The following is a 10,406-nucleotide window of genomic DNA, read 5'->3' on the forward strand; positions in this document are numbered from 1 at the left end:
GGTGACAATTAGGACTATTCTATCTAATGTTCCCTTTCTCAAAGGGATGAATGGATCATAAAAGGAAAAAAAATAAAGGTGTACAAATTAAAACGTTTCCTTCTTGGAAGTTTGGTCATCCTGGAGTCAATGTCTGGGGCAAGACTGCTTAACCTAAAAATGTATATGAGAATTGATAGTAATTTCAAGGCTATATTCAGTTAATTTAGTCTGCAAACTAATATTAGCTAAATTAACAGGCTTAAATACAAAAGACTACAAGTTTTAATCCCATTTTAAGCACAAAACCAGTTGAGAGAGCTTGAAACAGACATTTACTAAGGTCTTTGCTGCCCTCTAGAGTCCATCTCGATTTGTAAAGCTCAGGCATGATAGTCCTAATTATTACCTCCTTTATTGGGGTGATAATCAGGACTATCATATATAATGTCCCTTTCCCAAAAGAATGAAAGGAGCGTAAAAAGAAAAAAAAAATAAAGTATGCAAATTAAAACATTTCCTTCTTGGAAGTTTGGTCATTCTGTAGTCAATGTTTGGGACAAGACTTCTTAGCCTAAAAATGTATGTGAGAATTGATAGTAATTTCAAGACTATATTCAGTTAAATTAGTCTGCAAACTAATTCTAGCTAAAGTAACAGGCTTAAATAAAAAAGACCACGAATTCTAATCCCACTTTAGGCACATAACCAAATCAGTTTCACTGAAAGGCAATCAGATTAAGATGTAGTATAGGTGGCATCTACCATCCAATAGAATTGCTAAGATGTTTCCAAATATGTCCCCAAACTGCTGGAAATGTAAACGAGAAATAGGTTCTTATTATCATCAATGGTGGACTTGCCAAAAAGCTAAATCATATTGGAATAAAATAGAAAGGTGGTTAAAAGAAATTACCTCGCAGGAGGTTAAAAATACTCCAGAATTTAGGAATCTCTAAGCAAAAATACAAAAAGTTATTTTTTATTTAATAACTCATATCCTGACAGCGGCCAGGATTGTATATGCACAAAAATGGAAGGGAGAAGATATCCCTACGGAGTATGAAGCAATAAAAAAAATTATAGTGTGCCGAAATGGATATGATGACGAGGCGGTTAAATAATGAAGAAGAATCTGAATTTTATAAAATCTGGGAAAAGATTTATATATGGTTAAATTAAAAAAAAGAAAAAATGTAAAATGATTTGAATATAAAGTAATATGTATATAATTTGATATTTTTAAAGAAATGTTTAAATATTTGAGAAAAAATTTCCTTTTCTACTCACTGCATTGATCTTATAAATTTCAGCCTTTTTTCTGTATTAGAAAGACTTCTATTTTGAGCGGGGCAACTGTAGCCCCTATATATGTTAAACGTATGTTTGTTTTGTCTGTGTTTTATTAAAATTAATAAAAAATATTCTTCAGCTTTCTGCGCATATGTAGAGGCCAAAGCGCGCAAGCATACCATTTTGCCAATTTCCGGTATTTCCTTGCTTCCGTGCATGTGTGGAAGCAAGGAAATGCCGAGCGACTGAACAGCAGCGGCCTGAGCTCCAACTGCACAGCTGTGCTCTCCCATGCCACAACAGGCATCACTTGGGGGCGGCAATGGGATGACTTTGCCACACTGAGAGATGCCTGCTTCAATGTGGGAGAGGCAGCAGAAGCAGGAGCACGAGCAAGATCAGGAGCAGAAGGAGCAGGGACATCAGGAGCAGGAGCATGAACAAGATCAGGAACAGCAGGAGTAATAGCAAGATCAGGAGCAAGATCAGGAGCAAGATCAGGAGCAGCAGGAGCAGAAGTAGCAGGAGCAGGAGCAGGAGCAAAAGCAGGAACAAGATATGGAGCAGCAGGAGCAGGAGCAGCAGGAGCAGGAGCAAGATCAGGAGTAGCACGAGCAGGAACAGCAGAAGCAGGAGCACCAGGAGCACGAACAAGAGCAGGTGCAAATTCAGAAGCAGCAGGAGCAGCAGGAGCAGCAGGAGCAGCAGGAGCAGCAGGAGCAGGAGCAGGAGCAGGAGCAAGATTAGGAGCAGCAGGAGCAAGATCAGGAGCAGCAGGAGCAGGAGCAGTAGGAGCAGCAGGAGCAGGACTAGGAATTTCGAGAGCCCTCTCTTACTATAGCTTTTTTGTAAATTGAATGAAATAGTGGATATATCTTTAAGTAAATAAATAATATCCCACACATATAATGCTGTAGATACCCACAGTTTCTTTGAACTGGCTTTTTTAGAAGGCTTTTAAGACAGAGACGGAGCAGGAGCAACAGCAGAAATAGTAGCGAGAACAGGAGCAGGATCAGCAGGAGCAGCAGGATCAGCAAGAGCAGCAGGAGCTGCAGGAGCAGCAGGAGCTTTTAGCCACTGCGTTACCAAGGCTTTTTCGTAAATTGAATGAATTAGAGGACATATATTTAAGTAAATAAATAATATCCCACACATATAATGCTGTAGATACAGTTTCTTTGAACTGGCTTTTTTAGAAAGCTTTGAAGGCAGAGACGGAGCGGGAGCAACAGCAGAAATAGTAGTGAGAGCAGGAGCAAGAGCAGGAGCAGCAGGAGCAGGAGCAGGAGAAGAAACAGGAGCAGCAGGAGCAGGAGCAGGAGCAGGAGCAGCAAAAGCACGAGCAGGAGCAGGTGCAGGAGCAGGTGCAGGTGCAAATTCAGGAGCAGCAGGAGCAAGATCAGGGGCAGCAGGAGCAGCAGGAGCAGAAGCAGGAAGAGCAAGATCAGGTGCAGCAGGAGCAGGAGCAATATCAAGATCAGCACGAGCAGGAACAGTGATGCCAGAGCAGCAGGAGCACTAGCACGAGCAAGATCAGGAGCAGCAACAAGATCAGGAGCAGCAGGAGCAAGAGCAAGATGAGGATCAAGATTAGGAGCAGTAAAAGCAAGATTAGGAAAAGCAGGGGCAAGAGCAGGAACAGGAGCTGGAGGGGCAAGATCAGGTGCAGCAGGAGCAGGAGCAGGATCACCATGAGAAGGAACAGTAGATGCTGGACCAGCAGAAGCACGAGCAAGATCTGGAGGAGCAGGAGCATGATCAGGAGAAGCAGGAACAGCAGGAGCAGGAACAGGAGCAGCAGGAGCAACAGCAAGATCAGGAGCAAGATTAGGAGCAGCAGGAGCAAGACCAGGAGCTGCAGGAGCAGGAACAAGATCAGGAGCAGCAGGAGAAAGAACAGCAGGAGCTGGAGTAGGAGCAAGAGCAAGATCAGGAGCAGGAACAAGATCAGGAGCTGCAGGAGCAGGAGCAGGAACAATATCAGGAGCAGCAGGATCAGGAACAGCAGAAGCAGGACCAGGAGCAGGAGCAGGAGGAGCAAGTTCAGGATCAGCACGAGCAGGAACAGTAGATACAGGAGCAGCAGGATCACAAACAAGATCAAGAGCAGCAGGAGCAAGATCAAGATCAGGAGCAGCAACAAGATCAGGAGCAGCAGGAGCAAGATCAAGATCAGGAGCAAGATTAGGAGCAGCAAAAGCAAGATCAGGAAAAGCAGGAACAAGAGCAGGAGCTGGAACAGGAGGAGCAAGATCAGATGCAGCATGAGCAGGAACAGTAGACACAGGAGCACGACCACGAGCAAGATCAGGAGCAGCAGGAGCAAGATCAGGAGCAGGAGGAGCAGGAGGAGCAGGAGGAGCAGGAGCAGGAGCAGCAACAAGGTCAGGAGCAGCAGGAGCAAGACCAAGATCAGGAGCAAGATTAGGAGCAGCAGGAGCAAGATAAGGAAAAGCAGGAGCAAGAGCAGGAGAAGCAGGAGCAGGAACAGCAGGAGCAGGAGCAAGACCAGGAGCAAGATCAGGAGCAGCAGGAGCAGGATCAGCAGGAGCAAGAGCAGGAGCAGGATCAGCAGGAGCAAGAGCTGGAGCAGGAGAATGAATAGGAATTTTGAGAGCCCTCTCTTACTACATTGAATGAATTAGTGGATATATATTTAAATAAATAAATAATATCCCACACATATAATGCTGTAGATATTCACTGTTTCTTTGAACTGGCTTTTTTAGAAGGCTTTGAAGACAGAGACGGAGCCGGAGCAACAGCAGAAATAGTAGCGAGAGCAGAAGCAGGAGCATCAGGAGCAGGAACAGCAGATGCAGGAGCAAGATCAGTTGCAGCAGGAGCAGGAACAAGATCAGGAACAGCAGGGGCAGGAGCAGGAGCAGGAACAGCAGGGGGAGGAGCAGGAGCAAGAGCAAGCGAAGGAGCAAGATCAGGAGTAGAAGGAGCAGGAACAGCAGTAGCAGTAACAGGAGCAGGAGGAGCAAGATCAGTAGCAGCAGGAGCAGGAACAGCTGGAGTAGGAGCAGCAGGAGCAGGAGCAGGAATTTCGAGAGCCCTCTCTTACTATAGCAACTATGAAGCACAACCTTTATATAGAAATAATATTTATAAAATCAATAGCAATATGTACCACTTCGTAGTATTTTACACTTTTCTCTAAGCAGAGAATTTCTATTGTTGGGGGAAATATACTGACTTTATACTGACATCAGTAGGAGAGAAGGTTTGCCTATTTGCCGATGACTCTAAAGTGTGCAATAGGGTTGATATTCCTGGAGGCATCTGTAATATGGTAAATGATTTAGGTTTACTAGATAAATGGTCAAAGCAATGGAAACTGCAGTTTAATGTTTCCAAGTGTAAAATAATGCACTTGGGGAAAAGGAATCCTCAATCTGAGTATTGTATTGGCAGTTCTGTATTAGCAAATACTTCAGAAGAAAAGGATTTAGGGGTAGTGATTTCTGACAGTCTCAAAATGGGTGAACAGTGCAGTCAGGCGGTAGGGAAAGCAAGTAGGATGCTTGGCTGCATAGCTAGAGGTATAACAAGCAGGAAGAGGGAGATTATGATTCCGCTATATAGAATGCTGGTGAGACCACATTTGGAATACTGTGTTCAGTTCTGGAGACCTCACCTACAAAAAGATATTGACAAAATTGAACGAGTCCAAAGACGGGCTACAAGAATGGTGGAAGCTCTTAAGCATAAAACGTATCCAGAAAGACTTAATGAACTCAATCTGTATAGTCTGGAGGACAGAAGGAAAAGGGGGGACATGATTGAAACATTTAAATATATTAAAGGGTTAAATAAGGTCCAGGAGGGAAGTGTTTTTAATAGGAAAGTGAACACAAGAACAAGGGGACACAATCTGAAATTAGTTGGGGGAAAGATCAAAAGCAACATGAGAAAATATTATTTTACTGAAAGAGTAGTAGATCCTTGGAACAAACTTCCAGCAGACGTGGTAGATAAATCCAAAGTAACTGAATTTAAACATGCCTGGGATAAACATATATCCATCCTAAGATAAAATACAGAAAATAGTATAAGGGCAGACTAGATGGACCATGGGGTCTTTTTCTGCCGTCAGACTTCTATGTTTCTATGTTTCTAAGTCAATCTTGAGCCAGTCAGGGTCGATTTTATGGCAGTGAGGAGTGTTCTAGCCTGCAAAAAAGCTTTTTAGCCACTGCGTTACCAAGGCTTTTTCGTAAATTGAATGAATTAGTGGATATATCTTTAAGTAAATAAATAATATCCCACACATATAATGCTGTAGATACTCACAGTTTCTTTGAACTGGCTTTTAAGACAGAGACGAAGTAGGAGCAACAGCAGAAATAATAGCGAGAGCAGGAGCAGGAACAGCAGAAGCAGGAGCAGCAGGAGCAAGAGCAACAGCAGGTGCAAATTCAGGAGCAGCAGGAGCAAGATCAGGAGCAGCAGGAGCAGGAGCAGCAGGAGCAGGACTAGGAATGTCAAGGGCCCTCTCTTACTATAGCAACTATGAAGCACAACCTTTATATAGAAATAAGATTTATAAAATCAATAGCACTATGTACCACTTTGTAGTGTTTTACACTTTTCTCTAAGCAGAGAATTACTATTGTTGGGGAAAATATACTGACTTTATACTGACATCAGTAAGAGAGAAAGTGAAGTCAATCTTGAGCCAGTCAGGGTCTAATTTATGGCAGTGAGGAGTGATCTAGCCTGCAAAAAAGCTTTTTAGCCACTGCGTTACCAAGGCTTTTTCGTAAATTGAATGAATTCGTGGATATTTCTTTAATTAAATAAATAATATCCCACACATATAATGCTGTAGATACCCACAGTTTCTTTGAACTGGCTTTTAAGACAGAGACGGAGCAGGAGCAACAGCAGAAATAGTAGCGAGAGCAGGAGCAGGAACAGCAAAAGCAGGAGCAGCAGGAGCAAAAGCAAGAGCAGGTGCAAATTCAGGAGCAGCATGAGCAAGATCAGGAGCAACAGGAGCAGCAGGAACAAGATCAGGCGCAGCAGGAGCAGCAGGAACAGGGGAAGGAGCAGGAGCAACAGGAGCAGGAGCAGCAGGAGCAAAAGAAGGAACAAGATAAGGAGCAGCAGGTGCAGGAGCAGCAGGAGCAAGATCAGGAGCAGCAGGAGCAGGAACAGCAGGAGCAGGACTAGGAATGTCAAGAGCCCTCTGTTACTATAGCAACTATGAAGCACAACCTTTATATAGAAATAATATTTATAAAATCAGTAGCACTATGTACCACTTTGTAGTGTTTTACACTTTTCTCTAAGCAGAGAATTACTATTGTTGGGGAAAATATACTGACTTTATACTGACATCAGTAGGAGAGAAGGTGAAGTCAATCTTGAGCCAGTCAGGCTCGAATTTATGGCAGTGAGGAGTGATCTAGCCTCTAAAAAGGTTTTTAGCCACTGCATTACCAAGGCTTTTTCATAAATTGAATGGATATATCTTTAAGTAAATAATTGATATCCCACACATATAATGCTGTAGATACTCACAATTTCTTTGAACTGCCTTTTTAGAAGGATTTTAAGACAGAGAGGGAGCAGGAGCAACAGCAGAAATAGTAGCGAGAGCAGGAGCACGAGCACTAGGAGCACGAGCACAAGCAAGTGCAGGTGCAAATTCAGGAGCAGCAGGAGCAGGAGCAGGAGCAGGAGCAGGAGCAGGAACAAGATGAGGAGCAGCAGGAGCAACAGGAGCAATATCAGGAGCAGCATGAGCTGGAACAGCAGAAGCAGGAGCAGCAGGAGCATGAGCAAGATCAGGAGCAGCAGGAGCAGGAACAGCAGGAGCAGGAGCTGGAGCAGGATTAGGAATTTCGAGAGCCCTCTCTCACTGTAGCAACTATGAAGCACAACCTTTATATAGAAATAAGATTTATAAAATCAATAGCACTATGTACCACTTTGTAGTTTTTTACACTTTTCTCTAAGCAGAGAATTCCTATTGTTGGGGAAAATATACTGATTTTATACTGACATCAGTAGGAGAGAAGGTGAAGTCAATCTTGAGCCAGTCAGGCTCGAATTTATGGCAGTGAGGAGTGATCTAGCCTGCAAAAAAGCTTTTCCCCCACTATATTTTATTAATTTTGTTAAAATAGACAAAACTGACAAACATACATTTAACATAAAAGTGGGGTTGTATCTTCCCTGCTTATTCTAGAAGTAAAATTTCAATACAGAGAAAAGAATACATTCAAAATTACTTAAAATCAGCTTACTACTTTAAATGAAAAGAAGAAATTTGTTTTACCTTATATAGTAAATCTTCATACATAAACTAATTCTAACATAACTCTTAAATTATATCCCTACTAATACAATTGTCTTATTTATTTATTTTACTTTTAATATTTCTTCTTGTTTATCCATATACACACTTTGTTCCATATCTCATAAAATTCTGTTTCTTCTTGCTCTTTTAACCGTCTTGTCATCATATCCATTTCAGCGCAGTCTAATATTTTCTTAATAACTTCCTCTTCTTTGGGTATATTTTTCCCGTTCCAATTTTGCGCATAGATTATCCTGGCTGCAGTTAAAATATGAATAACTAGGTGTAAAATTTCTTTCTTATATTTCTGATTAGTTATGCCCAGTAAATAAAATTCAGAGGTTATTTCTATCTCCTGTTTTACTATTTCTTTTATTATTCTTTCTATCATCTTCCAATAAAGCTTAACTTTACTACACGTCCACCATTGATGATAATAGGACCCTATTTCTTTTCTTACATTTCCAACATAATGGGGAGTTCTTAGGGAACATTTTTGCTATCCTATTTGGTGGGAAGTGCCACCTGTAAAACATCTTAATTTGGTTTTCTTTTAGGGAGACTGATTTTGTCGTTTTCCAATTTGAAGTCCAAACATTTTCCCATGTATCTATATCAATTTCTTTACCAATATTTTTGCACCAACTTATCATATTGTCCTTTAAGATCAAATCTATATTTTTGTGGCCAATCATATATTTATATGCTTTCCCTATTAATTTAGTCTGGTTAGTAACTAATAAGTTACCTAAGAAGTTTTTACTTTTATTTAAAATATATATTGTATTATCTCTTTGAAATCTAGACTGAATCTGAGCATATTGCCACCAGTCGACTATAATCCCTTTTTCTTGTAGTTTATTTCTTGACTTTAATTTCATTTGGTCATCTAGTAATTCCTTATATCTTATAATTTTCATTTCCCTTATCAAATTGGGGTGTGTTATTGCTTCTGGGGGGAGATCCATTTGGGAATAGTCAAAAGATGATTCTTCTTTATATCTTTCCAGACTTCCACCAGATACTTTCTTATTGTATGTCTTTTAAAATATGTATGTATTTTGTCTTTATCATACCATATAAAGGCATGCCAGCCAAGCATAAGATCGTGTCAATCTAATTTTAATGTTCTTTTATCTTCTAATACTATCCAATCTATAATCCATGTTAAGGCGGCTGCCTGGTAATATAATTTCCAGTTAGGTAGAGCGAATCCTCCTCTGCTTTACCAAGGCTTTTTCGTAAATTTAATGAATTAGTGGATATATCTTTAAGTAAATAAATAATATACCACACATATAATGCTGTAGATACTCACAGTTTCTTTGAACTGGCTTTTTTAGAAGGCTTTTAAGACAGAGACGGAGCAGGAGCAACAGCAGAAATAGTAGCGAGAGCAGGAGCAGCAGGAGCAGGAGCAAGAGCAAGCGCAGGAGAAAGATCAGGAGCAGCAGGAGCAAGAGCAGGAACAGGAACAGCAGGAGCAGGAGCAGGAGGAGCAAGAGCAGGAGCAGCAGGAGCAGCAGGAGCAAGAGCAGGAGCAGCAGGAGCAGCAGGAGCAGGATGAGCAGGATGAGCAGGATCAGGAGCATCATGAGCAGGAGTATCAGGAGCATCAGGAGCAGGAGCAAGATCAGGAGCAGCAGGAGCAAGATCAGGAGTAGCAAGAGCAGGAGTAAGATCAGGAGCAGCAGGAGCAGGAACAGCAGAAGCAGGAGCAGCACGAGCAGCAACAAGATCAGGAACAGCAGGAGCAAGAGCAAAAGCAGGAGCAAGAGCACGAGCAGAAGCAAGAGCAGGAGGAGCAAGATCAGAAACAGCAGGAGCAGGAGCAGCAAAAGCAGGGGCAGCAGTAGCAGGAGCAAGTGCAAGATCAGGAGCAGCAGAAGCAAGATCAGGAGCAGCAGGAGCAGAAGCAAGAGCAGGAGTAAGATCAAGAGCAGCAGGAGCAAGATCAGGATCAGCAGGAGTAAGATCAGGAACAGCATGAGCATGAGCATGAGCAGCCTGAGCAGCCTGAGCAGCCTGAGCAGCTGCTCCTGCTGCTCCTGCTGCTCGATCTTGCTGCTGCTCTTGCTCCTGCTCCTGCTGTTGTGATCTTGCTCCTGGTGCTCCTGCTCCTGCTCCTCCTGATCTTGCTGCTCCTGATCTTGCTCCTGCTGCTCCTGCTGCTCCTGATCTTGCTCATGCGCTTGATCTTGCTCCTGCTCCTGCTGTTCATGATCTTGTTACTGCTTGTGCTGCTCCTGATCTTGCTCCTGCTCATGATGCACCTGATCTTATTCCTCCTGCTCCTGCTCCTGATCTTGCTCCTGCTGCTCCTGATCTTGCTCCTGCGCTTGCTCCTGCTCCTGCTCCTGTTCCTGCTGTTCCTGATCTTGCTCCTGCTCCTGCTGCACATGATCTTGCTCTTGCTCCTGCTGCTCCTGATCTTACTCCTGCTTCTGCTGTTCCTGTTTTTCTGCTGCTCCTGCTCCTGCTCTCGCTACTATTTCTGCTGTTGCTCCTGCTCCGTCTCTGTCTAACCCTAACCCTTCTAAAAAAGCCAGTTCAAAGAAACTGTGAGTATCTACAGCATTATATGTGTGGTATATTATTTATTTACTTAAAGATATCCACTAATTCCTTCAATTTACAAAAAAGCCTTGGTAAAGCAGAGGAGGATTCGCTCTACCTAACTGGAAATTATATTACCAGGCAGCCGCCTTAACATGGATTAGAGATTGGATAGTATTAGAAGTATTAGTCAGTATATTTTCCCCAACAATAGTAATTCTCTGCTTAGAGAAAAGTGTAAAACACTACAAAGTGTTACATA

The 10,406-nt window shown here is 42.4% G+C and overlaps 1 pseudogene; it reads left to right on the forward strand.

Annotated features, from left to right (window-relative positions):
• The first annotated feature begins 5,977 nt into the window (after positions 1-5,977).
• Positions 5,978-9,519, forward strand: LOC139153850 (putative mediator of RNA polymerase II transcription subunit 26; annotated as a pseudogene).
• Positions 9,520-10,406: the final 887 nt, after the last annotated feature.

The sequence above is a fragment of the Erythrolamprus reginae genome, chromosome Z, assembly GCF_031021105.1.
Source record: "Erythrolamprus reginae isolate rEryReg1 chromosome Z, rEryReg1.hap1, whole genome shotgun sequence".
Taxonomy (NCBI): domain Eukaryota; kingdom Metazoa; phylum Chordata; class Lepidosauria; order Squamata; family Dipsadidae; genus Erythrolamprus; species Erythrolamprus reginae.